Below are 27,754 nucleotides of genomic sequence, written 5' to 3' on the forward strand. Positions count from 1 at the left end.
TCCTGTCCTGTCATCTTCAGACTCCTTTTCACATGCTTTCCAACTCTCATAGGTATGGTCATCTGTTTGTAGCTCATGACCGCAGATCGGGCACGAAGTATGCTCATCCAGCCATGGCTTGAGGTAATTTGGGTGAAATAATTACTTTCAAGGCAACTCCTGCATGTTGGCATCTATACCCAAGTGCTCCCTACAAACTGCCCATTCTGTCTCTCTCCCTAGGTTTACTAAGATTTCATGTGTGACTGGAAGGCTGGAAACCACCTCTTTTGAGGCTGGGGGTGGTGAATTTGGTTCAGCCTAAATTTCATGTAGTGAAGGTTCAATAAGAAAATCAAGGTCCTGCAACTCACTGATTTCGTGCATAGTATTTACCCACTCTACCGTCATTGCAGCAGCCTTCACTACAGCAGGAATTGCAACAGGTGGACCTATGCCTATTACAAAAGGGTCCACACCAACAGTAGCAAAATTCCTGAATAAACCAAGAATTGGTAATCCTTTCGGCTATGCAACTGATCTTCTCATAAGGAGGATTACACCAGCACCATCACTTACTTGGCTCGAGTTACCAGCAGTGGTCGTGCCATAATTCTTGAAAACAGGCTTCAGCTTAGCCAGGTCGGACACAAATGCATTTCGTCGAAAGCCATCATCCACAGAAATTACAACATTTTTCTCCTCCTGAGTTTTAGGGTCAATGATCTTTGTAGCCACTGATGTAGTTGCTGCAGCAGCTTTCTTATGGGAGAGAACAGTAGTTTGGTCTTGCTCCTGCCTGGTGACACCAAATCGATGAGCAACATTTTCATAAGTAATACCTAGAGGAAGACAATCTTGAGCTAACTGGAAATTATTTATCTCATGGTGCATTGAGCCTTCCCACTCCATAGGATTTGTGGTCATCGATTCTAATCCAGTTCCAATTCCTATGTCATAGAAGTCAGCTTTTATAGCTGCAACAACAGTTGTAACAGCCTGAAGGCAAGAAGAACGTTGCTGGTTCACAGTTCTAATTGGCACAGTTTCTGGAAAACCAGCATAGAAAGCTTGTATCCTGCATGCACTTGCCCTCTGAGAGCTTGGACCCAAAACAGTCCCCACTCCATTATCTCCAACTTCACTGGGTTTTATGTTAGTTGTATCAATTACGATTTCAAACCTGCAGCCAACACTTGTCTGAATCCGTCTGAGCATGCCAACATAGATCTTGCAGTCTACATCACCCCCAACACTAGGAGGATCTCTACATTAACCCATGTGCTAGAACTAAGTCTGTCAAAGACAAAAAAAATTTCTGGAGTATCTGATTTATTACGGCCAAGGAGTTATCTAACAATTCACATTTTGCATAGAAATTCAGAAAAGTAGTTCCTAGATTAACAGGCAGTTCCAACCTGTTCCTTGTTATGTAGAATTGAACCCATTTGTCAATGTCAAGAGCTCTAAGAATGGCACTTGCAGACATCATCTTGTTGAAGGACCCATGAGCCTCTTCAGGTGGCCTGTTAGGTGCATACCCTGCAGTATTGAGAACAGCCACCCTGCAGTCACAGTTTTCAGTTGTGGAGCCCGTCTAAGTTCATTACATTGGTGTTATGGACTCCATAGCATCATGAGTTATCCATAGGCACAGGAATTAAATTATGTCAATTTAATTTTCATGTAATTTCAATTCGGTTTGGTTTACTTTATTTGGTTTGGTTTACTTTGGGTTGGTTCAGTGTAATGTGGCGTGAACCACTTGACCTATGGGTCATCTTTGTATTTTCGTCCTCAACCCTATTTTGGGGGATGTGAAGGAAAAGAGAGGCAAGTATTGAGAAAATTATATTTTATAGGTCTGATTCTCCCTCAGAGGTCAAGGTCGGATTCTCCCTTTGAGGTCCAAGGTTGAGCTTCCTCCAATGCTCCTTCGTTCTAATTGAGTTCCACCATTACTTGTTCAAGAAACAAGAATTATCTTCCAACGTCAAGATCATCCATGGAGGGAAGAGAGGAAAGAAGGGTGACTCGATCCATGGCAAGGGAAGAACCTAACATCTTGGTATCAGACAGGTCTGCCCTTGGGGATTCCTCTTCCCCTGACGATTTGAGACAGTTAGTGGAAGATACTAGGTAGAGGATAGATAACCAGGCTCATGCCCTGGAAGAGGTGCGTCAAACAACCTCTGATTTGCGTGAGGCAATCAAATCAATGGATGCTGCCATCCAAGCTCTCCTCCGGCGACAAGAGGACCATGATACACGAGCCAACCTCCAGCTGCCTACTCTCCACCGGCCGACCACCATCCATTCCACCCACCACCTCCCCCACAACCACCAATGCGTCAACACCATCCCCATCTGGGGCCTGCCGTTCAAGGACCAAACGTTGTGCCCAGGTATTTAAAACTTGACTTTCCTACGTATGATGGGTCTAAGGACCCTTTGATTTGGTTAGCCAAGTGTGATCAGTTCTTTTATCATAAAAAAACACCTGTGGATGAAAAAGTGTATTTGGCCGCCTACCACATGCTCGATGAAGCGCTTCTATGGTACCACCAATTCCGAAATGACCAAGTTGTTCAGGATTGGGCAACTTTTAGACAGTCTTGCATGATGAGATTTGGTCCTCCAGCTAGTAGCAATCCTTTGGGAGAATTAATCAATTACAAACAAACTGGAACACTAGAGGTGTACCAAAAGACCTTCCAGGAAAGGTTAGCCCGAGCAAACCAGTTTGTTAGCCACACACAGTATGTTCATATTTTTACTGCTGGTTTGACAGAAGCTCTGCGTTTAGAAGTTGAATTACATGCTCCTAAAGATTTAGACCACGCTATTAATTTAGCCAGGGCAATTGAGCACAAGCAGCGTGTTCTAAAGGAGTCACTGGTAAAAAAACCAGCTTGGCCAGGCACAATGCCTCAGCGCCAAACCCTTCCTCTGGCCCTCCAAGATTTAGAGACAGTGCAGCCCCCAGACATCTCTAATTCGGCTCCACCTGCTCCTTACTTCAAAAAACTGACTAGACAGGAAATGGACCAGAGAAAGGCCAAGGGCCTCTGTTTTAACTGTGATGAACAATATGTCATTGGACACCACTGCAAACGATTATTCAGTATATGTCTGTGGGAGGATGGAGAAGAAATACCACCAGAGGAGGAAATTGTGGAAACTGACCAAGAAGATCCAGAGATTTCCCTTCATGCTATGACTGGTCTACGCAGTGCAAGCACAATGCAGGTTAAAGTCCAATTACATCATTTACAGTTACTGGCTTTAGTTGACTCGGGTAGTACACATAATTTCATCAGTCAGCAGGCGGCAGAACAACTTGGGTTAGTAGTACAGCAACAGACTGGTCTTTCTGTATCAGTAGCCAATGGGGCTAAAATTACTAGTGTAGGCATATCACCAGCCACACACTTTGATATTGAGGGATATGCATTTGTTGCAGATCTTCTGGTGATTCCACTATCAGGATTCGATTTGGTGCTAGGAATTAAATGGCTACAATTGTTGGGACCAATACTATGGGATTTCCAAGCTCTAACTATGTCTTTTATAGAGGACCAACATCAGATTATATTGCATGGCACACAAGCACCACTCACCTGCGCACTACAGGTTGCCCAGGTCCAGTCCACCAACACATGTAAGTTATCTCACTTACTTAAAGAATTTGAAGATATCTTTTAGGAGCCTACTGCCTTACCGCCACTTAGGCACTGTGATCACCGTATCCGTTTGAAAATGGGTACCGAGCCGGTAGTGGTCCGTCCATATCGTTACCCTCACTTACAGAAGGATGAGATTGAAAGGCAGTGCCAGCAGATGTTAGCACAAGGTATTATTCAGCCCAGCAGGTCTCCTTTTTCGTCACCGATATTACTAGTCCGCAAGCATGAAAAGTCATGGAGGTTCTGTGTGGATTACCGACAACTCAATGCCCATATGATTAAAGATAAATTTCCTATTCCAGTGGTGGACGAGCTGTTAGGCGAGCTACATGGAGCTACTATTTTTACTAAACTCGATTTGAAATCTGGCTATCATCAAATCCGAGTTCATCCCTCAGATGTGGAGAAAACAACATTCCGCACGCATCACGACCATTTTGAATTCCTCGTAATGCCATTTGGTCTGTCAAATGCGCCTTCCACCTTCCAGGCCCTCATGAATGAGGTATTTTCTTCTCTCTTGAGAAAATATGTATTGGTATTTTTCGACGATATTTTGGTCTATAGCAACAGCTGGGAAGAACATCTTCAGCACCTTCACCAGGTATTTTCTCTTATACGTTCTCATCATTTGGTTTTAAATCGGTCAAAATGTTCTATGGGCACATCAGAAGTGGCATATTTGGGCCACGTTATTTCAACATCGGGGGTGAAGGTAGACCAGAGTAAGATATAGGCGGTCACAGATTGGCCTATTCCTACATCTATTACAGCCTTAAGAGGATTTTTGGGCCTAGTTGGATATTATAGAAAATTTATTCGTAGCTATGGCCAGCTTGCAGCTCCGCTCAACAATCTCCTCAAGAAAAATGCTTTTACCTGGTCAGAGACAGCAGCTCATTCCTTTCAGCAATTGAAAGACGCGTTATCACCAGCCCCAGTTTTGCAGCTACCCGACTTTGAGGAGTCCTTTGTAGTGGAATGTGATGCTTCGGGGGGCGGTATTGGCGCAATGTTGCACCAACAGGGCCACCCGATTGCTTATTTTAGCCGTCAACTGGGCCAACACCACCACAAGTTGGCAGCTTATGAGAGGGAATTGATCAGATTGGCGAAAGCTACACAATATTGGCGCCCTTATCTATGGGGACTTTCTTTTTTGAAACGCACTGATCATTGCAGTCTCAAGTATCTTCTTGAGCGACGTCTCACTACTTCACCACAACAGCATTGGTTAAGTAAGCTTATGGGGTTTGACTTTTCTGTCGAGTATAAACCGGGAAGTTTGAATGTAGGGGCTGATGCCTTATCTCGCCGGGATGTTCCAAAGCCGCAATTAAACGCCATCAGTCAGCCCAGAGCTCTCTTGTTGGATTCTATACGGGAAGAGGCACAACAGTACCCGGATATTATCTCCTTATGCCAGGATATCCAGCAGGGGACATCGGCACCACATTGGAGGGTTCAGGACAATCTCGTCCTCTACAAAAACAGAATTTTTCTACACCACACATTGCCTCTGATTAATAGCATTTTAGCCTCCTTCCATGACAGTACACATGAGGGCCGACAGAAAACATATTTCCGGATCAGTAGGGAATTTTATTGGAGGGGCATGAAGCGCAGTATTGCTGATTATGTGGCAGCTTGTCAGACTTGTCAACGGAATAAAGCTGAAACATTAAGTCCAGCGGGGTTGCTCCAACCACTTCAGCTTCCGTCACAGGTCTGGTCTGATATTTCTATGGACTTCATAGATGGACTTCCCTCTTCGTCGGGTAAATCTGTTATCTTTGTAGTGGTGGATCGTTTCTCTAAATATGGGCATTTCATTCCTCTGGCGCATCCTTACACTGCAACTCAGGTCGCTCAACTTTTTATGGATAACATTGTCCGCTTACATGGGATGCCTAATTCAATTACCAGTGATAGGGATGTAATCTTTACAAGTACCGTCTGGAAAGAACTCTTCAAGTTATAGGGCACAATGTTAGCCTTTTCTTCAGCCTACCATCCGCAGACAGATGGTCAGACAGAGGTCGTCAACAGAACCATTGAAATGTATCTCTGCTGTTTCGTGGGGGACTCACCTAAGAGGTGGGTTAAGTGGCTCGCCTGGGCTGAGTTCTGTTACAACACCTCCTACCACAACGCACTCGGCACAACCCCATTCAAGGTGGTATATGGTAGAGAACCTCCCCGATTTTTAGCCTATGAACCAGGGGCCTCTAAAGTCGCCACTTTGGACCAAGCATTAGCTGAAAGAGACACATTCATCACTGAGGTGCGCACTCATCTACAACAGGCACAACATTCTATGAAAAAATATTATGACAAGAAGCACCGGGAAGTCTTCTTTTCTCCTAGAGATTATGTTTGGTTGTGTCTCCAACACTACAGGCAGCTGTCATTGACAACCTCCAAACGTTACAAGCTCTCTCCAAAATATTATGGTCCCTTTCAGGTGATGGACCGCATTGGGACAGTGGCCTACAGATTGTAGCTTCCGCCAGATGCCAGAATTCACAACGTCTTTCATGTCTCACAATTAAAGGCCTTCCAAGGTGATTTGCCTTTGCTTCACACCCCGCTGCCCCCACTCCATGAGGGACGTGTACTTTCTACCCCGGCACAGGTATTACAAACTCGCCGTATTCAGGGTGATTGGGAGATCTTAGTGCAATGGGTAGATGTTGACCCCAGTGACACAACATGGGAGCCATTAGCAGCGTTTCGCACCCTCTACCCATACTTTGAGCTTGAGGACAAGCTCTTTCTCCAAGGGGGGGGGGGGGGGGGCTGATGTTATGGACTCCATAGCATCATGAGTTATCCATAGGCATAGGAATTAAATTATGTCAATTTACTTTTCATATAATTTCAATTCGGTTTGGTTTACTTTATTTGGTTTGGTTTACTTTGGGTTGGTTCAGTGTAATGTGGCCTGAACCACTTGACCTATGGGTCATCTTTGTATTTTTGTCCTCAACCCTATTTAGGGGGACGTGAAGGAAAAGAGAGGCAAGTATTGAGAAAATTATATTTTACAGGTCTGATTCTCCCTCAGAGGTCAAGGTCGGATTCTCCCTTTGAGGTCCAAGGTTGAACTTCCTCCAAAGCTCCTTCGTTCTAATTGAGTTCCACCATTACTCATTCAAGAAACAAGAATTCTCTTCCAACGTCAAGATCATCCATGGAGGGAAGAGAGGAAAGAAGGGTGACTCGATCCATGGCAAGGGAAGAACCTAACAATTGGCCAGCATGCTGTACTAAAATACCATGAGCGCAAGCACTTAGCAGCATGCTGACCTATTCTGGTCTAACGGGCTGAGTGTGCATTTTACCAAACAATTCAAGTGAATCACTGCATAAGCCATGTGTGGCAAAACCAGCAGCTTCCTCCTGTCTCCTCTCCACATCCATTGGTGAAGTAAATACAATGCCACCAATAGTCCCTTGTTCAACTAGAGGACCCAAGTTTGCCACTGATCAAATTAAGTTATTCTTTACAAAATTAACAGCCCTTGCTTCATTCTGCTCAACTTCTTCCCAATCCTTACCGTCAGTTTTCATCTGCTATTGTGCATCTTTCTTCACTGCAACTGAATCAGCAATTTTAGAATTCTTCATCATCTTAGACTTCATGTGTGCTCCTGAAATATTTTGGATAGTAATATCCCTTTTATTCTCTACATATTCCAGGTGATGCTCATCTGCATCCTTTCTAACAGTTTTTATTTGCTATTGTAGTGCCCCTTTCTACATTGCAATAGCAACAACAAGTTGAAATTTTGTCAGACTGTTCAACCTAGCAGTCTCCCCATTTTTTTCACGTCGGCTACCATATTATTTCCAAAACTCACACCTGGTTGAAGAATTGCAAGGAATAGTATCCGAGCGAAATACATATGACCCAAAAAATTAAGCACAAAGTTTTACATTGAACAGACTCACTGGTTTTGTTCTCATCAACAGAAAAATAATTCACCCCCCATAGAAATTTCTCGACCAATCCTAAAATACCCAAAAAATTCCCATCTCGCATTGCAAACAGAAAAACAAGAACTTCGTCAAAATTGGAGTAACTGCTCTATTGCTCTACTTCAAGGAACAATCCCAACGCCATTGGAGGGGGATTTCGTAAAACTTGGAGGGGCTTGAGGAAGGAGAAGACAAATGTTGGAGAAAATCGTCTCATAAACTTACCCCAAAATTCGTTGAGGTTGGTTTCTAGCTGGGTTACCGAAAGCAAGAGTGAGAGTGAGAGTCCTGAAGCCAAAGCCAACCGGACATTTTTCCGATGGAGCCTCACTTTTTTCCAATGGCGAACAGTAGCCCTTTGGGGTTTCTCCGCCTGGGGATTTTTTGTCTTCTGTTCTGATAGGAATTTAGGTTGAAATTTTTCCGAGACAGAGGTACCTCGGATTTTTTTCGTTTGCTGTTCTGGGAGATGTTTTACTTCCCGTGAGAAGGGGGTTGTTGATGCTGAACCCAAATCAGCCATTACCGACGAGGGTTGTGCTAAATACCCCTTCAATTTCAGATTTTCTGGGTCCAATTTCAGATTTTCAGGCTCTGGACTGCACCTTTAGAATTCCCTTTCCAGGCTCTGGGTTGTGCCTCTGGAATTCCCTACTCGGAGATTTGAGGTTGCACGACCTTTCTCTCTGCGGCCTTGGCAAAATGCCTCTTGATTGCAACCCAATGCCTAATACACTCTAATGGAAGACTCACACATTCCATCATGCAATGCTAAAACCTCTATGAACCCTGATGCATCTCACATACTGTTGTGTGCAATTCCAAGAGTATGGCCAGTATTTCCTCTTGGGTTGAAGAATCGATCATTGTGTTCCCTCTCTGATACCAGTTGTTACGATCCCGGATCTAACACAACGATTCGTAGGGAAGAAGAAGAAAAGATAAGAAAATCAAGTCGAAGGGAAACTTGAAAACCCTAGGTTCTTTGAGGAGAACCCACACCCATGAGCTCGTTGAAGAGAAGTTAAAACCCTTGTTTACTCTAAATCAATACTTGATTTTTCTCATTACTCTTACCCCTTAAATAGGGTTCACCCTTACAAGGTTCAAGATAAAATATTACAAAAATGCCCCTATGGACTATTAATTCTTTAACTAAAATAAAATAAAGTGTAAAGTAAAGAAAAACAAATAATTAGACTCTATATAACTTAGCAATGTTATTACATGCATAACAAAATGTTTCTAGCTTTTTTTTTTTTCCATTGGAGAGTGGCCTTCGCTGGCTCGTCTTCAGTTCATCACCAACAATTACATTTCCTTCTCTGGCTCACTGCTGTTATTCCGAGATTATTCATCTCTTTTACTGCTATCCATTTCACTTTGACTGGTGTGAAATCTTGCACCAAAAAAAGGAGAACATCAGATCGTTTCTTTCAGTATCTCTATTCGTTACATATTAGTCTAACTCGGATTGACATATTGGGTATCTTCTGAAGACCAGTGTCATCTACTTAACTCGGGTTAATTTGGATTAAGTCAAATTGGACTCGCGAGTCAGCCTGACTCGGTCATCTCAACCCGGTCCCTCCACCCAGTCACTCAGCATCTTGACTTAGCACTCGACTCGGTGTTACTTAGACTTTTAACTTGGGCTCACTTACTCTTGACTCGGATCCTTGACTTCGGCTTGATTATTATCTTGAATTATGGCCAGCTTATTCCATGGTGCACTACTTCCTTATTTAAGGATGGACTTGTTGTAGATTATTTCATGTGTCTTTAATACTGTTAAGGACTTTCATTATTTACCAGTCATCCACTGCTATACAACTGCATATCTGATACGTGTTATTTGGGCATTGGCTCATTACCGTTGTTGTTATTGGTCTCTTTGATTAAGACATTATTATTAAAGATGAACTCCTTGGTTGCTTGCCTTGGGTTCATTATTTACTGACTGTTGTTGGCATAGGTTCATCTGGTGAAGAATTTGAATTTCTTAGGAAAATAACGCACATGGTGGCTCCGACATCTTATCTTCCCCAATACCCTCTTATTATTTGGCAGCCTTTCTCCCACCATCATTTATTTGAATCTCACTTACCCCTTTGGCCAACCCTTCTTGGAGCATTACTTTGGTCGGTCCCTTTTATGGGTATTTTTAAGTCCATTGAGACTTTTATTGGTACCTTTGGATTAATTATCGCCATCTTGTGAATGAAAGGCATTACACAGTTTAGTGATTATTATCACTACATGTTGAGGTCTCAATAGCTAACCGAGTCACCCAAAGGAGGTGTCAATGACTCATTGAGTCAATTACTTTTAATTTCATATTTTATATTGCTTTTAAGTATAATTTTCATTAAGTATGTAAGGGTACAGGCCGCAGGGGCAAAATTGTAATTTTTAAGCCCTAAACTCTAATGACGTCAAACCCTATTTAGAGGGTAAAGGAATAGAAGAAAGGGAAGCATTGAATTAGGTTAAACAGGGTTTGGAGTTCTCCTTGACGAGCTTTAGGGTTTGGGAGGTCTCCTTGACGAGCTCCAGGTACAGGTTCCTTCTTGAATCTGATTTTTTTTCTCTCTTTTGATTTCTGTTTTATCTTTATCTTACTGAAACCACGGGGGGAGTTTTTCCCTTTTTTCGAGCACAACTAGAGGCTATAGCCCCTCATTCGTCCACAACAGTAAGAGAGAGTTTCTTTCTCTCTTTCTGAGCACAGTTTGGGGCTTCCTAGCCCTATACCAAGAGCAACCCCAAATAGAAGTGCTTGAGCCCCTATTCCAACAAGCAGCAGGGTTAGGGATCCCTAACCCCACTCAGCCGTGAGCAGTAGCAAGAATTGTTGGAAGATAAGCTAAAGCCCACACGACCAAGGAAGGCCCACATATCTAAGATTATTATAAGATGGGCCACATGACCAAGGAAGGCCCACAAGATGGGCTACAACCCTTAAGAAGTAGGACCCACAATGATTACCATTAGCTGGAATCCTTATCACATCAGTTGGAAGATCAAGAAGGACTCACAAAAGTATCTTGTCTTATGGTCACATCAAAGAAGAGTTTTAGTTTGAGTTATGTTTGTCTTTTATCTATATTGAGTTATTTAATTACGTTAGGACTTATCTTTAAGTGTTAGAGTTTAGGTGTACTTGGGACAAGAGTAGTTTTATTGTAATTGGACTCTACTACCTTCCTCTATTATAAATAGAGGTTCATGTACTCTAATTACAGCAAGTTATTGAAGTCAATGAAGTATTTCACTTTTCCATAAATTCAACATGGTATCGGAACAAGTTTTGTGAGTTGACGTGGTCAACTCACGGAGCTAATGTGATCCTTTTCTCTAAACCCTAAACCCTAAGTCTAGGTTCGTAGTTATTTTTTTTAGTCCCTATACCCATAGTTTTCTTTGCGTTTTTTTACCTCTATACGGAGTTTTTAATATTTCAAATTATATATTGACGGAAATAAATTTTAGTCTACTTTCCAAAAAAAAACTATTTGTTCCAATCGAAGTTATCTACAGAGAGATGCCGATATTTTAATGAGCTAAGGGCAGATTGAAAAAAGGTTCTAGCAGCAGCTGCAATCTTCAGATTCCGAGATATTTTTTGCTATTAATCACTAGACTTTATATGTAGAAATATATATCAAAAGAAATATCTGTAAGTATATTCTTTTACCTATTCAACCAATTTTTTATCTGAGTTATCTACAAAGAGAAATCGATATTGCATCAAAAGTCAGATTGAAAAAGAGGTTCAACCGGCAGCAGAAAGCCTCAACTTCCGAGGTATTTTATGCTATCAAGAAATAGACTTTATATGGAGAAAAATATATCAAAAGAAAGATACGTAAGTCTATTTTCTTAAATATTCAACCAATTCTCGGTATGATTTTTCTATAAGGAGATATTGACCTTGGAAGAGTCGCTGGTCATACTGGAAAAAAAGCAGAAAAAGTACTTACTTCAGCCACATGACAGAGACCCGAAGCTATCAGATTATTTATCTTCTGATAATTATATTTTATGAAATAAATTTATACTTGGATGAAATTTATTTAAGTCTAGTTCAATAAGGAGAAAATTTCATGTCAATCTGATCTATATTTAAAGATATATTCACATTGGAATAATAAAAGGTCATGCTGGTATTCTTTTAGATTGAAAATCCGAATTTAATTTGATTTTTTTGTGTCACTTTTGGAGTTGATATATCAGGAAAATATCTCACTTCTCCCTGGTTTGAGGGCTTATTTATACATCTCTTTTATTTTGGCCTATTGCTACATCTATGATATTTGGTTCAAGCTGGGATCACTGCCATTACCTCCCAGCTAGAGGGGGAGAAGAAGAAGAAGTACAAGAAAGAAGTATTTTATTTCATATGTTGTGAATAAGTTTATTTGACCAAAATATTCAAGAAAGGTGAAGCTCAAAAGATGAAACTTGTGCATCTAAGAAGAAATTTTTATATCGGATAATTTCATGGGTTCTTTTACAAAGTTTATTATTTGGTTCGTGTTATATACAGATTCTGTTATTATGTCTCTTTGGGGACATTATTATTGAAGAAGAGGTGGCCTCATATCATACTTTATTTTACCTCATCAAAAAATATCACGGGTAGGAAACCATGACGGAGGATACCCTATAAAAAAATATCCCGGTTGGGAAACCATGATGGGCCCTGTCAATTTTTTTTTTTATCACAGTTGGGAAACCATGACGGAGGATACCCTGTAAAAAAATATCACGGTTGGGAAACCATGATAGGCCCTGAAAAAAAATATCATGGTTGGGAAACCATGATGGAGGAACTCATTATTACATCTATGTTATCCCCCACGATAATGGCTTTTATGACTCCTACTACTTGAGAGTCGTTGTCCTGTGGAGGGACACGGTGGTGGACACTTCAGAGCAATGCCGATAGACACACTACCGATAGAAGACGGAGTATGCCCTACATCCAGCATTAGGACTAGAGTATGAAGCAATGTCTTATAGTTTAGGAGTAATTTTTAATCTCACTTATATTATGCCAGCAAGGCCTCATGGAAGGACACAATAGCGTGAGGGGGAATGTTGGAAGATGAAGAAATATTGGAAGATGTGCCATTTTATACAAAAATATTCTATACATCATTTGCAGCAAGCTGGGAGTTCATGTTGTTCTCTCACCCCCAGCTTGAGGGGGAGTGTTGGAAGATAAGTTCAAGCCCATACGACTAAGGAAGACCCACATATCTAAGATTATTATAAGATGGCCACACGACCAAGGAAGGCCCACAAGATTGGCCACAACCCATAAGAAGTTGGACCCACAATGATTACCATGAGCTGGCTTCCTTATCACATCAGTTGGAAGATCAAGAAGGACTCACAAAAGTATCTTATCTTATGGTTGAGTCAAAGAAGAGTTTTAGTTTGAGTTATGTTTGTCTTTTATCTATATTGAGTTATTTAATTATATTAGGACTTATCTTTAAGTGTTAGAGTTTGGGTGTAATTGGGACAAGGGTAGTTTTATTGTAATTGGACTCTACTACCTTCCTCTATTATAAATAGAGGTTCATGTACTTTGATTACAACAAGTTATTGAAGTCAATGAAGTATTTCAGTTTTCCATAAATTCAACAAGAATTAAGAAGGGTCCTAATCTAACCCAGCAGTGAGCAGCCATGCTATAAAGAAAAGAGCAACCAAGCTATAAAGAAAAGAGAATCTTTTCATCTTTACTGAGAGCAACAACTCTATTACAATGCTGGATTCACCAATCCTACGTCGAGTTACTCGATCCATGGCTAGGGACCATAACAACATGGTATCAGAGCAGGGTAACACGGGGGAGACCAGCATCGGTGAGTTAAAAGAATTGGTGACTAATGCGTAGGCAGAGAATGACAGAAAGTTTGCTCTAATCATGAAGAAGTTGGAACAACTTCTGAATATGAATCTCCAGAGCGATAGACTTTTTGGAATGAAGGGAAATATTACAGCTTGAAGGAACTCAACCCCAGAAGAAAGATGAGAAGACAACTCACACAACAGAGGGGGAGACCGGTTTGCAGGACGCACTGCCTTTCTTGCGCAGACTGGAAATTTCAACCAATAAGGAGGCACCATACCAAGGTATACAAAACTTGATTTTCTTACTTTTAATGGGTTAGACGACCCATTGATTTGGTTACATAGGTGCGCAAAAAAATTTACCCATCAAAGAACATCATCAATTGATAAGGTGGGAGTAGCCGCCTTCCACATGCTCGATGAAGCACAACTTTGGTTTCATAAAGTAGAGTTGGATAGATTGGTGCTGGATTGGGAAGAGTTTAAAGAATTATGCACTATAAGATTCGGTCCTCCAGCCCACAGTAACCCCTTGTGGGATTTGGTGCCGTTACGACAAACTGGGCCAGTGGAAATATATAAAAAATAGTCAGAAGAAAAATTGGCACGAGCCAGTCGGATGGTTCACGTAGACTGGCAAGTCAATTTATTTACAATAAGCCTTAATGAGTCAGTAAGGTTAGAAGTGGAACTCCACACACATGCTGACTTAGTTCGAGCAATGAATCTAGCTCGCACACTGGAAACTCGACAAAAAGTTCAAAACAAGAGGACAACTTGGCACTGGGACCGGAACACTTCCAATAGTTGGCAAGGGAGGCGAAACACTACCCCTCATATAACTTTTCCAGCAGGGCAATAAGCCAGAAATAATCCCATTACTACTCTTGCAGCAGATACACGGCCCTACAACCCACCCAACCAGTATATTTGAAAATTAACTAGTTTGGAGATGGTTGAATGCAAGGCAAAGAAATTATGTTACAACTGTGATGAACCATACAGGGCAGGCCATCAGTGTAAAAGGTTGTTCTGGTTAGAAGTCGATTAAATCACAGAACCACAACATATTGATGATCCTACTAAGGAAGATGCACCAGAAATATCTGTACATGCTATTACTGGCTTGAAATCCGACAAAACTATGCAAGTGCAGACTCAGGTGATGGACCATGACCTTGTCAGTCTTGTGGATTCCGAAAGTACACATAATTTTCTCAGTTTAACAACTACTAAACATCTTCAACTACATATCGTTCCACACTCAACAACAACTGTTTCGGTTGCCAATTGAGAAAAAGTTCCTATTTATGGCATCAATAGAGAAGTAAAATTCTAAATACGTATGACTTTCTTTCATTCAGATTTTTTTGTCATACCTCTAGCTGGGTTCGATATGGTATTGGGTATTAAATGGTTACAAACCTTAGGCCCTATTTTATGGGACGTTACTGCTTTAACTATGAGTTTTGAAATGGGTGGACACCAAGTTCTATTTCAGGGCAATCAAGTGGACAAGCCACATCACATTCATACGCTTCACACACAGGACAATCCGGACCGCACTATAGAACATCTCCTAGATGAATTCTCAGACTTGTTCCAAGAGCCCTCCGGGCTGCCTCCCTTGAGGCATTGTGACCATCGGATATGTTTAAAACAGGGCTCAGAAGTGGTGGTAGTTTGACCTTATCAGTACCCCTACCTCTAAAATCGAAAGACAGTGCCAAGCCATGCTGCAGCAAGGCCTTATTCACAACAGTTGTTCACCATTTTTCGTCACCAGTCCTCCTCTTTAAGAAACATGATGGTACATGACGATTTTGTTTTAATTATCGGGATTTGAATGCCCAAACTAGGAAAGACAAATTCCCTATTCCTGTGGTGGAGGACCTTCTAGATGAATTACATGGGTCAATTATATTCAACAAATTGGACTTGAGCTCCGAATATCATCAGGTTCGTATGCGTCCAACCGACAACGAGAAAACTGCCTTCCGCACTCATCACGGCCATTTTGAATTTGTGGTCATGCCATTTGGGTTGTCCAACGCACCCTCCACATTCCAAGTGTTAACGAACGAGGCATTCCGCAACTATCTCCGAAAATTTGTACTTGTTTTCTTTGATGATATACTCATTTACAACCAGTCAGGAACTCAACATTTAGAGCATTTAAGAATGGTATTTCAACTGTGACATGCACATCAACTATATTTAAAGAAATCTAAATGCTCATTTTAGACATCACATGTGGCATATCTCGGCCATATTATTTCTCATGATGAAATCATGGTTGATCCCAAAACATTCTAGCAATTGCCGATTGGCCGCAACCTATGAATACCTTTGCTTTGCGAGGGTTTTTGGGATTGGAAGGATATTACAAAAAAATCATCAAGAATTATGGGCCGTTAGTAGCACCATTGACAAGTCTCCTCAAGAAAAAATTCTTTATTTGGAATGATCAGGTGACACAGTCCTTCTCAGATCTCAAATTAGCTCTTGCATCCACACTAGTTCTACAACTTCCCAATTTTGAAGATTTATTTGAGGTCAAGTGTGACACAATCGGTGGGGGCATTGGGGTCGTTCTACAACAGTACTTTCACCCTATTGCATATTTCAGCAGACAATTGACAGAACGACATCACAAATTGCCAACATATGAACGCGAGTTAATCAGGTTGTCCAAAGTTGTCCAACAGTGGAGACCGTACTTATGGGGCCGTGCATTTCTCATTCGCTCTGATCAGTACAGTCTTATATATTTGCTGGAGCAGCGCCTCATGACTTCTCCTCAACAACACTGGATTAGTAAATTGATGGGATTCGACTTTACTGTGGAATACCGCTCTAGGTTGTTAAACAAGGTGGTTGATGCCTTGTCACAATATTTGGAGACTCCACCACTTCTCTATGCTATCAGCCAGCCTCGTTTTATTCTTTTAGAATTGGTAAAGAAGGAAAATGCCAGCAATCAGGTTCTTCTCAATCTGCACAACAAAATTATAGAGGGGGCACTGGACTCTAGATGGGCCATTCAGGATTCTCTTATTTACTACAAATTGCGATTATATGTACCACAAAATTCAGATTTAGTTTCAGCCATCATCTCTGCATACCATGACAGCACTCATGAAGGCACACAAAAAACATTGCATCACATTAGAGCGGATTTTTATTGGCAGGCTATGAATACCTCCATTGCAGCATATGTAACATCCTGTCTGGTGTGTCAATGAACAAGGCCGAACACTTAAGTCTAGCGGGTCTTGTGAACCCTCTTGCACTTCCTACACAAGTGTGGGCTGATATTTCTATGGATTTCGTTGAAGGTCTTCCACAATCTTTCGACAAATTGGTATTATTTGTGGTAGTGGATAGGTTCTCCAAGTATGCTCACTTTATTCCCATGGCACACCCTTATACGACATCCAGTGTGGCACATATATTTCTCGAGCACATTGTTCGTTTACATGGCATTCCAGAATTGATTGTCAATGATCATGATGCAGTCTTTACTAGCACTTTTTGGCGAAAACTTTTTCGTCTATGTGGCACTAAGTTAAAATTCTCCTCGTCCTATCATCCTCAAACAAACTACCAAATAGAGGTAGTTAACCGCACTATCAAAATGTATCTCTACTGCCAAATAGGCAATCATCCAAAAAACTGGATGCAATGGCTACCGCAGGCTGAATATTGCTACAACACTTCCTTCCACATCGCATTGCAGTCTACTCCCTTCAACGTTCTACGTGGAAGAGATCCTCCTCGACTTCTCTCGTATACTCCGGGCTCCACTCGAGTGGACTCTATTGATCAAGCACTAATTGAACAGGACCAGGTGCTACATAATATTTCGGCTAGCCTCCTCAAAGCACAAGTTTGTATGAAGGACTTCTATGACAAGGGACACCAGGAAATCTCATACAAGGAAGGAGACTACGTATGGTTATGACTTCAACCTTACCACCAACACTCAATAGCTGGCCAACACCGTCATAAACTTTGGACCTTTCTCTTTTATTCGGCGTATTGGGCCAGTCGCCTATCAACTGTAACTTCCAACAACGGCCAAACTTCATGATGTGTTCCACGTCTCCTTACATAAACGCTTTCAGGGTCCACCTCCCCCTTCAACCCCGTCACTTCCTCTGGTGGACAATGTGGGAGTTACTCTTAATCCAGCTATGGTTTTGAGTGCCCACCTTATTAATGACCAGTGGGAGATTTTAGCACAATGGAAGGACACCGAACCAGTAGTTGCTACATGGGAACAATTGGACAATTTCAAATAGGTCTACCCAACTTACAAGCTTGAGGACAAGCTCTTTCTCCAAGGAGAGGCAAATGTTGAGGACTCAATAGCTAACCGAGTCACCCAAAGGAGGTGTCAATGACTCACTGAGTTAATTACTTTTACTTTCATATTTTATATTGCTTTTAAGTATAATTTTTCATTAAGTATGTAAGGGTACAAGTCACAAGGGCATAATTATAATTTTTAAGCCCTAAACTCTAATGACGTCAGACCCTATTTAGAGGGTAAAGGAATAGAAGAAAGGAAAACATTGAATTAGGTTAAACAGGGTTGGAGTTCTCCTTGACGAGCTCTAGGGTTTGGGAGGTCTCCTTGACGAGCTCAAGAGTACAGTGTTAAACACCTAGCCAATACTACCCAAAAGACTGGCATGTTAGGAGCAGAAGACATAGGTACTTAACCCAGGCCCATAACCAGGATGTCCCATAACATCACCCCCCCCCCCCCCCCCCCCCCTTCACGAGCCGACGACCACGGTGGCGTAACGACATAGGCCCGACCCGGGTTTTTATCCTATGGCCTACCTGTATTTTAATCCAGCCTTTGCGCGCGATGCAACGACACTGGCCCGACCCGGGTTTTTATCCTACGACCTACTAAATCCAGCCTCTGCACCATTGCCGGGAATTGAACTCGCGACCGAGGGTCGACTCTGATACCAAATGTTAAGCACCTAGCCAATACTACCCAAAAGACCGGCCTGTTAGGAGTGGAAGACCTAGGTACTTAACCCAGTCCCATAACCAGGATGTCCCATAACATCCCCGCGCCCCCCCCCCCCCCCCCTCCTCCTTCGTGAGCCGTCGACCATGGCGACGCAACGACACAGGCCCAACCCGGGTTTTTATCCTACGACCTACCTGTATTTTAATCCAACCTTTGAGCGCGATGCAGCGACACTCCATAACATCAAGAGTGGCAAATCGGAGAAGAGGATAGATGGAGTAAACTTGTATTTCAATATCTTAGGGGTTTAATTGTAATTTGAAGTTCAATAAGGGTCTAATTGTAATTATGGAACTTTTGACGCTTTCCCTAATCTATTTAGGGCGTCAGGTGAATGAAGGGAAACAAGTATTGATCAATTAGTATAGATGAGATTGGGTACTCTCTCTAAGGAGGCCTAAGGGTGGAGCTCCTTCAAAAGCTCACGTTCCTACATCATTGGGCGATCTAAGACCCCCAAGGCTTTCCCTTCTTCGTCAGCCAATCTGGAAGCCAAAGGAGATCACCGGATGACTCGATCCATGGCGAGAGAACCTAACATCGTGGTATCAGACAGGACCACAATTGGCGATTCCTCTTTCCCTGCAGAAATTCAGAATTTTGTGGAAGAGAACCATGCTGATCTTCAATCTCAAATCAATGGCCTTGATGGAAAATTCCACATGTTGATGTCCCGAGTGGAGGAGGGCTTTGCTCAGCTTTCTGCCCTGATGACTTCTTCCTCACGCACAATAGAACATCTACACCCTCAGCCCCCGCCACCACCTCCTCCCCTGCACCAAACACCTCCACCTCGTGGGGGGCATCAATCCAGCACCCCCTACTATGCCCAGGTACACAAAGCTTGATTTTTCAACGTATGATGGGTCTTCCGACCCTTTAATGTGGTTCCACAGGTGTAATCATTTCTTTTCCAATCAAGGAATTCTGCCCAAGGTCAAGGTTCAATTAGCTGCCTTCCACATGCTCGATGAAGCACTTATGTGGTTTCATCAATTCAAAAACGAGTTTGTGGTCTATGATTTGGAATTTTTCAAGGAAAATTGCATGCTACGGTTTGGTCCTCTGATTCGCAGCAACCCAGTTGGGGATTTGGTTAGTTTAAAATAGATTGGAACTATAGAACAATACATGAAATTGTTCCAGAAAAAGCTTGCCCGTGCAAGTCATTTGGTGCGCCCTGAACTTTATGTCAGTTTGTTCACTGCTGGCCTTGTGGAACCACTTCGCCTAGAAGTGGAATTGGAAGCCCCCACCTCTCTCGCCCACTCCTTGAATTTGGCAAGTGTATTGGACACCAAACAGCACCTCTTCTGAGATTCATTAACCAAACGTCCCCCATGGCAACCTCGGCCATAGCCCAATGGCCCTTTTTCCACTAACCCACGGCCTCAACCCCCACCCCCTCTACAACACCACCACTTGGATTTATCAAACGTCTTACAAAAGCAGAAATTGATCAGAAAAGGGCTCAGGGACTATGTTTCAATTGTGATGAAAAATTTATAAGGGGCCATCAATGCAAAAGGCTCTTTTGGGTAGAAATAGAAGACCTAACAGAGGATGACTTTCCGAAAGATGTGGACCACACTGAGGAGGAGGAACCAGAAATCTCCCTCCACACAATGACAGGCCTGCACAGTACAAATACCATGCAGGTCCACGCCACCATCAAATCATCTTATTTTGCTAGCACTGGTGGACTCAGGCAACACCCATAATTTTATAAGCAGCCAGGCAGTACAACAGTTGGGTTTATCACTCCAGCAGAAGTCAGGAATATCAGTCTAGTGGCTAACGGTGACAAGGTCACCACTGTCAGCTTTTGTTCGGCAGTGCCCTTTACTATTGAGGGTCACTCCTTTGTGGCGGATTTTTTGGTCATACCACTGGCTGGTTTTGACCTGGTATTGGGCATTAAATGGCTGCAGCGATTGGGTCCGATCTTATGGGATTTCCAATCCCTTACCATGAGTTTTATACAGGACAACCATCAGTTCACCCTCCAGGGCACTAGCACCCAATGCCCATGCACTCTCCAGACACTTTCCGTGGGTCCTTTAGAGTGGGATAACTTAGCTTCATTGTTGGCCGAATATGTCGATTTATTTCTGGAACCTGCAGATCTCCCGCCTATTTGAGCTTGTGATCACATAATTCGTTTGAAGATGGGCACAAAACCAGTGGTAGTGCGTCCCTACAGCTATCCACATGTGTACAAAGATGAGATAGAAAGGCAATGTCAACAAATGCTCCAATAGGGTATTATTCAGCCTAGCCATTCCCCCTTCTCGTCCCCGGTATTGCTGGTAAAAAAGTTGGATAAATCTTGGCGCTTTTGTGTGGATTATCGTGAACTCAATGCTTGCACCATCAAAGATAAATTTCCAATTCCGGTGGTAGATGAATTATTGGATGAGCTACACGGATCTCAATTATTTACTAAACTGGACTTGAAATCTGGGTACCATCAGATTCGGGTTTATTCGGAGGATGTCAAAAAACGGCCTTCCGCACCCACCTTGGTCACTACGAGTTCCTGGTGATGCCATTTGGGCTATCCAACGCCCCGTCCACCTTTCAAGCGCTTATGAACGAGGTATTTCACCCTTTTATTACGAAAGCATATCTTAGTTTTTTTTTACGATATACTGGTCTATAGCAAAACTTGGGAAGCACATTTGCACCAATTGAGACAGGTTTTCACCATTCTCCGAGCACACCATTTATTTCTCAATAGAGCCAAATGTGACTTTGCCACTTCTGAAGTAGCTTATTTGGGGCATGTGATCTCTGCCTCTGGGGTGAAACTAGACTTCAGAAAAATACAGGCTATTATGGAATGGCCCACACCTCACTCCGCCACATCTTTGAAAGGGTTCCTTGGTCTCGAAGGGTATTATAGAAAATTTATAAAAGATTATGGTCAGCTGGCAGCACCGTTGCACAATTTATTGAAGAAGCATGCCTTTCAGTGGTCTCAGTTGGCGGACTCATCGTTTCACCAATTGAAACAAGCATTAGCGACAACTCCAGTTCTTCAATTGCCAAACTTTGCCAAAAATTTCATAATAGAATGTGATGCATCCGAGGGAGGCATAGGTGCCGCCTTGCAGCAACAGGGACACCCCATCGCTTATTTCAGCCACCACCTCGCTCCTCACTATCACAAGTTAGCCACTTACGAAAGGGAACTCATCGGTTTGGCCAAAGCCATGCAGCATTGGAGGCCGTATCTGTGGGGCAGACCTTTTATGATCCGAACAGACCACTGTAGCCTCAAATACTTATTGGAGCAGTGCCTTACTACATCCCCACCACAACATTGGCTCAATAAATTAATGAGATTTGATTTTCAGGTGGAATGCAAACCAGCTTATCTCAACCGTGGGGCAGACACCTTGTCACGCAGAGAACTAGGGGATTCACACCTGCAGGCACTGAGCCACCCCGGGTCCCTCTTGCTAGACACAATCCATCAGGATACTCGCCATCATCCAGATCTCCTTGCCCTACAAGCTCAAATCGAGAACCATTCCAAGGATAATAACTGGACACTATAGGAAGGTCTCATTCTCTATAAAGGACGCATATATCTACATCCTTCTTCGGCACTCCTTCCCACCATTATTTCCTCCTTTCATGACAGTACACATGAGGGTCAGCAGAAAACATACTTCCGCCTTAGCCGGGAGTTTTATTGGAGGGGTATGAAGCGGGCCATTGCTGATTATGTTGCCGCGTGCTAGGTCTGTCAGCGGAATAACCCGCCGACTTACTACAACCCCTTCAACTTCCTTCACAGGTATGGGTAGATCTCTCAATGGATTTTATTGATGGCCTTCCTCCTTCTATAGGGAAATCTGTTATTCTTGTTGTGGTAGACCGGTTCTCAAAATATGTACACTTTATGGCCCACAACCATCCTTATACTGCCACACAAGTCGCTTAGCTCTTCATGGATCATATTGTCCAACTCCATGGGCTTCCGGAGACCATCATGAGCGACTGTGATGCTATATTCACCAGTAAATTATGGGGGAAACTATTTAAGTTCTACGGCTCCAAGTTAGCCTTCTCTTCATCATACCACCTTCAGACAGACGGCCAGACAGAGGTGGTAAACCGCACACTGGAGATGTATTTGCGGTGCTTTGTGGGGGACACTCCCCAGCAGTGGGTTCGTTGGTTAGCATGGGCAAAGTATTGTTACAATACGTCATACCACACCGCACTGGATACTTCCCCCTTTTGAGTCGTTTATGGAAGAGACCCCCCGCGTCTACTATCTTATGAACCGGGGTCTTCTCTAGTAGCAGCACTGGACCAAGCATTAGCTGACAGAGATGAAATGCTTGCTCAGGTTCGCCTTCAGTTACAACGTTCACAAGCCACGATGAAGCACACTTATGACAAAGGACATCATCCCCTTTCCTTTGCACCCGAAGAATTTGTTTGGCTCAAACTTCAACCATACCGCCAACTCTCTCTTGTAGCCTCTTGAGAGACACTCGAGTCCTTCCAGACTCTATTCCCCATGGGAAGTGCTCGTTCAGTGGACAGACGCGGAATTGGTGGAAGCCTCTTGAGAGACACTCGAGTCCTTCCAGACTCTATTCCCCACTTTCGACCTTGAGGACAAGCTCTTTCTTCAGAAGGGGGGGTGATGTTATGGACTCCATAGCATCAAGAGTGGCGAACCGGAGAAGAGGATAGATGGAGTAAACTTGTATTTCAGTATCTTAGGGGTTTAATTGTAATTTAAAGTTCAATAAGGGTCTAATTGTAATTATGGAACCTTTGACGTTTTCCCTAATCTATTTAGGGGGTCAGGTGAATAAAGGGAAACAAGTATTGATCAATTAGTATAGACGAGATCGGGTACTCTCTCTAAGGAGGCCTAAGGGTGGAGCTTCTTCAAAAGCTCACGTTCCTACATCATTGGGCGTTCTAAGACCCCCTAGGCTTTCCCTTCTTTGTCTGCCAATCTGGAAGCCAGAGGAGATCGCCGGGCGACTCGATCCATGGCGAGAGAACCTAACATACAGGTTCCTTCTTGAATCTAATTTTTCTTCTTTCTCTCTTCATTTCTGTTTTATCTTGATCTTATAGAAACCAAGGGGGGGAGTTTTTTCCCTTTTTTTGAGCACAACCAGAGGCTATAGCCTCTCAATCATCCACAGGAGTAAGAGAAGGTTTCTTTCTCTCGTTCTGACGAAAGTTTGGGGCTTCCCATCCCTATACCGTGAGCAACCCCAAATAGAGGTGCTTCAGCCCCTATTCCAGCGAGCAGCAGGGTTAGGGATCCCTAACCGCTCTCAGCCTTGAGCAACAACAAGAATTAAGAAGGGTCCTAATCTAACCCAGCAGTGAGCAGCCAGGCCAATATCTCTCCTGTCTGAGAGCAGCAAGGGTTTCTCAAACCTTACCGAGAACAACAACCGAGATGTAAAGAAAAGAGACTCTTTTCATCTTTACCGAGAGCAGTAGCTCTATTACAGTGCTGGATTCACCAATCCTACACCGAGTTACTCAATCCATGGCTAGGGACCATAACACTATATTTGTTCAAAATCATTTGAGGTTGGTTAAGACTTATGTTTTCACCCATCTCTACCCTTTGACAATTTGTGCCCTATTTTATACTTATCCTTGGAAATCCGGGGTTGAGGAAATTTTTACTACATGTTATTCATTTCAAGCATGGATCACTACCATTACCTCCCAGCTTGAGGTGGAGTATTGGAAGATATGATGTAATTAGGGCGCCAATGATGTAATTAGTTTATGTTTTCTGTTTCTTTTTCACTCTTACTAGGTTAAGGGCATAATTGTAATATTATACTTTTAATATCTATAAGTATAGTTTAAGGGGAAGGGTTTGGACTAAGTCCATAACCCATTCTTCCTCTTGTTTTCTCCCCAACGTGTGTTCTCTCCTTTACCCAAGATGTCATCCATGGAGTCCTAAAAATCAACTTTATTATTGCATTCTAAGGAAAGCTTGTGCATTATTAATCTAAAATCTACTCATCCATTGACTCGGCTACATTGGTCAACTGACTCAACTTCACTCAAAATCCTAACTCAGTACCTATCTCATCTCGACTTTGTCGCTTGAGTCAAGTTAAATCAATACCTTGGTCGGCTGGACTCAGTCTCTTGACTGACTTCTTTTGGATCCTAACTTGGCTTGACACGCTCCTTGTGTCTCATTACCCTCATTACTGCATATTGGGTAATTACCTTGGATTAATATTCAGTGATTTGTATTACCTTGCACTACAATGAAAATTGTTTCTATAGAAGAATTTACACTACTTCAGATGATAACGTGTCTGATGGATTATGCAAATAGCCAGGCCACCTCCAACATAAATTCTTCTATTGCTATTACTTCTATAACAGATATGGTTTAAGCTACTTCTCCATCCTGGATCATTGACTCTAGGGCCTCTAATCACTTAACAGGTAATGGTACCTTATTGAATTCTATATCTCCTTATTTACTTGATAAGTTTGTTTCCATAGTAGATGGATCCCAAACCAAGGTATGTGGGGTGTGATCCACATTTTCTACACCTACTCTTCATTTAAAAGATGTCTTATTTGTTCTTAATTTTCCATCAAATCTTTTATCTGTTAATCAGCTAACGAAAAAATTAATTGTTCCCTCACTTTTTCTCCCACCTCTTGTGTTCTTCAAGATCTGAAGACAAAGCAAGTAATTTGTGGAGGCCCTGAAAGGAGGGGCTCTACTATCTTGATTCATAAGCACTAAGAGCTACCACATATGGCTCCTCAGTTGCACAATAGGTTAGGTCATTCTTCCCTTCAATCACTTGAACAAATTATTCCTACATTCCATTTCCAGAGTAAACACCACTAGAGTACTTATTCTCCTTGTGGTAAAACACAGAGTGTTGCCCCATTTTCTTTAGTTTATACTAATATATGGGGTCCTATGAACATCTCCAATATTTCCTGGTCTAAGTATTTCATTACATTTGTGGATGATTTCTCCCGAAGTACATGGTTGTTCCCAAAAAAAGAGAGATTAGAAGTCTTACCTCTTGTTGTTGTTAATCAACTAACAAAAAAATTAATTGTTCCTTCACTTTTTCTCCCATGTTTTGTGTTCTTCAAGATCTGAACACAAAGTAAGTTATTTGTGGAGGTCATGAAAGGGGGTGGCTCTACTATCTTGATTGAAAAGCACTAAGAACCACCACATACGGCTCCTCAGTGGCACAATAAGTTAGGTCATCCTTCCCTTCAATCACTTAAATAGATTATTGCTACATTCCATTTCCAGTCTCAATTGTGAAAACTGTCAAGTGAGTAAACAGCACTGGAGTACTTGTCCTCCTTGTGGTAAATGCATCTAAGAAGAACTTTTTGCATCAGATTATTTATTGGGTCCTTTTATAAAGTTTATTATTTTGGTTCGTGTTATATGGGCCCAAACCCATTTAGCTGCAACTATTGTGTCTCTTTGGATGAGACATTATTATTGAAGAAGTGGTGGTCTCAGTATCCTTTCTCATACCATCCTTTATTTGACTCTTACAAATATCTTTGGGCCAACCCTTATTGTAACCTTATGAGTGTTGCTATGGTTGAGACACCATGAAAGAGGAGCTTATTGCTACATCTATGTTACCCATTAATTTTTACCTATGAGAGTCAGTGCCCGGGTTGGGAGCATTGTGTATAGACCCACCACTTATAGAAGATAGGACTGTGCTCCTACCTACTAGAGTATGGAGCAATGTCACACAGTTTGGAGTGATTTTACTCTCACTTATCTTATGCCAACTGGGCTTCATGGAAGAGCCACCAGCATAAGGGGGAGTGCAGAAAGATATGGAGGACTGCCATTTTATATAAAAAGATCATATACATAATTTTCAACAAGCTGAGAGTTCATGATGTTCTCTCACCCCCAGCTTAAGGGAGAGTGTTGGAAGATGGGTCCAAGCCCACACGACCAAGGAAGACCCACATATCTAAGAGTATTGTAAGATTGGCCCAAGCCCATAGGAAGTAGGACCCACCATGATTACCATGAGCTGACATCCTTCTCACATAAGTTGGAAGATCAAGTGGGATTCACAAAGATAACCACAAGCTGGTTGGAAGATCGAGAAAGACTCACAAAGGTAACCACAAGCTGGTTAGAAGATCAAGTGGGACCCAAAAAGATAGTCACAAGCTGGCATCTTTATCTTATGGCCACGTCCCCATAGAAAAGTTCTAGTTTGAGTTATGTTGTCTCCTATTTATATTGAGTTATTTAATTATGCTAGAACTTATATTTAAGTGTTAGAGTTTGGGCGTAATTGGGTCAAAGGTTTTATTGTAATTGGACTCTACTACCTTCCTCTATTGTAAATAGAGGTTCATGTACTCTAATTATATAAGTCAATTAAGTATTTCTCTTTTCCATAAATTCAACACCTCTTTTTATGTCTTTTTGTGCCATGGTGTTTACCCAATATAACACTACCTTAAAGATTATTCACTCTGACATACAACCACTATAGTAATATGATTAGGTTTTACCCCATTAAGCTTAACACCCTCCACGGGGCACATTGCCTTGAAATGTTTGATTCTTGTTAAAACTGCACTGTCAATTGTTTCGTCAATTGTTTTGTCAGGTGCATCCCCACCCTGACGGACCCACGGAGGTTTTAGAACTACAATTACAGAAAGGTGTTCTGTATAGCCCAAAATCAGTGTTGTCCACGAGACTAGATCAACGCCAGTTAGTTCATTAAATAACCAACGAGCATCACCAATGTTCCCACATTGCACATACATATCCAATAAAGAAATTCCAAGTAATGAATTCAAGCATGAACCCATTGTTAGGTCCCGAGTCATGGATCGCGTAACACCGGGAGGGACGGATGGATCCAGTGCAGTGAAGGAGTGGGCCCACCGATCTAGACTGGTCTAGCCCACAGATCTGAACTGATCTGGAACACAGCAGTGACTGTGAAGACGTGGGCCCACAGATCTGGACTGGTCTAACCCACAGATCTGGACTAATCTGACCCAAAGATCGGGATAGGTCTGCCCCACAGATCTGGACTGATCTGGCCCACGAATCTGGCAGGTCGGGACAGCAGCTTACTGCTGTTGCCAAATGAAATGTGAGATTTTATTATTCACCGTAGCT

The 27,754-nt window shown here is 42.3% G+C and overlaps 1 pseudogene; it reads right to left on the reverse strand.

The window, feature by feature from the left end:
- Nucleotides 1–300: 300 nt before the first annotated feature.
- Nucleotides 301–27,438, reverse strand: LOC137952590 (3-ketoacyl-CoA thiolase 1, peroxisomal-like; annotated as a pseudogene).
- Between the last annotated feature and the right edge of the window lie 316 nt (nucleotides 27,439–27,754).

The sequence above is a fragment of the Aristolochia californica genome, unplaced genomic scaffold, assembly GCF_029961685.1.
Source record: "Aristolochia californica isolate CCGP_79_NKW_82.1479 unplaced genomic scaffold, dmAriCali1.0.hap1 SCAF_16, whole genome shotgun sequence".
Lineage (NCBI taxonomy): Eukaryota > Viridiplantae > Streptophyta > Magnoliopsida > Piperales > Aristolochiaceae > Aristolochia > Aristolochia californica.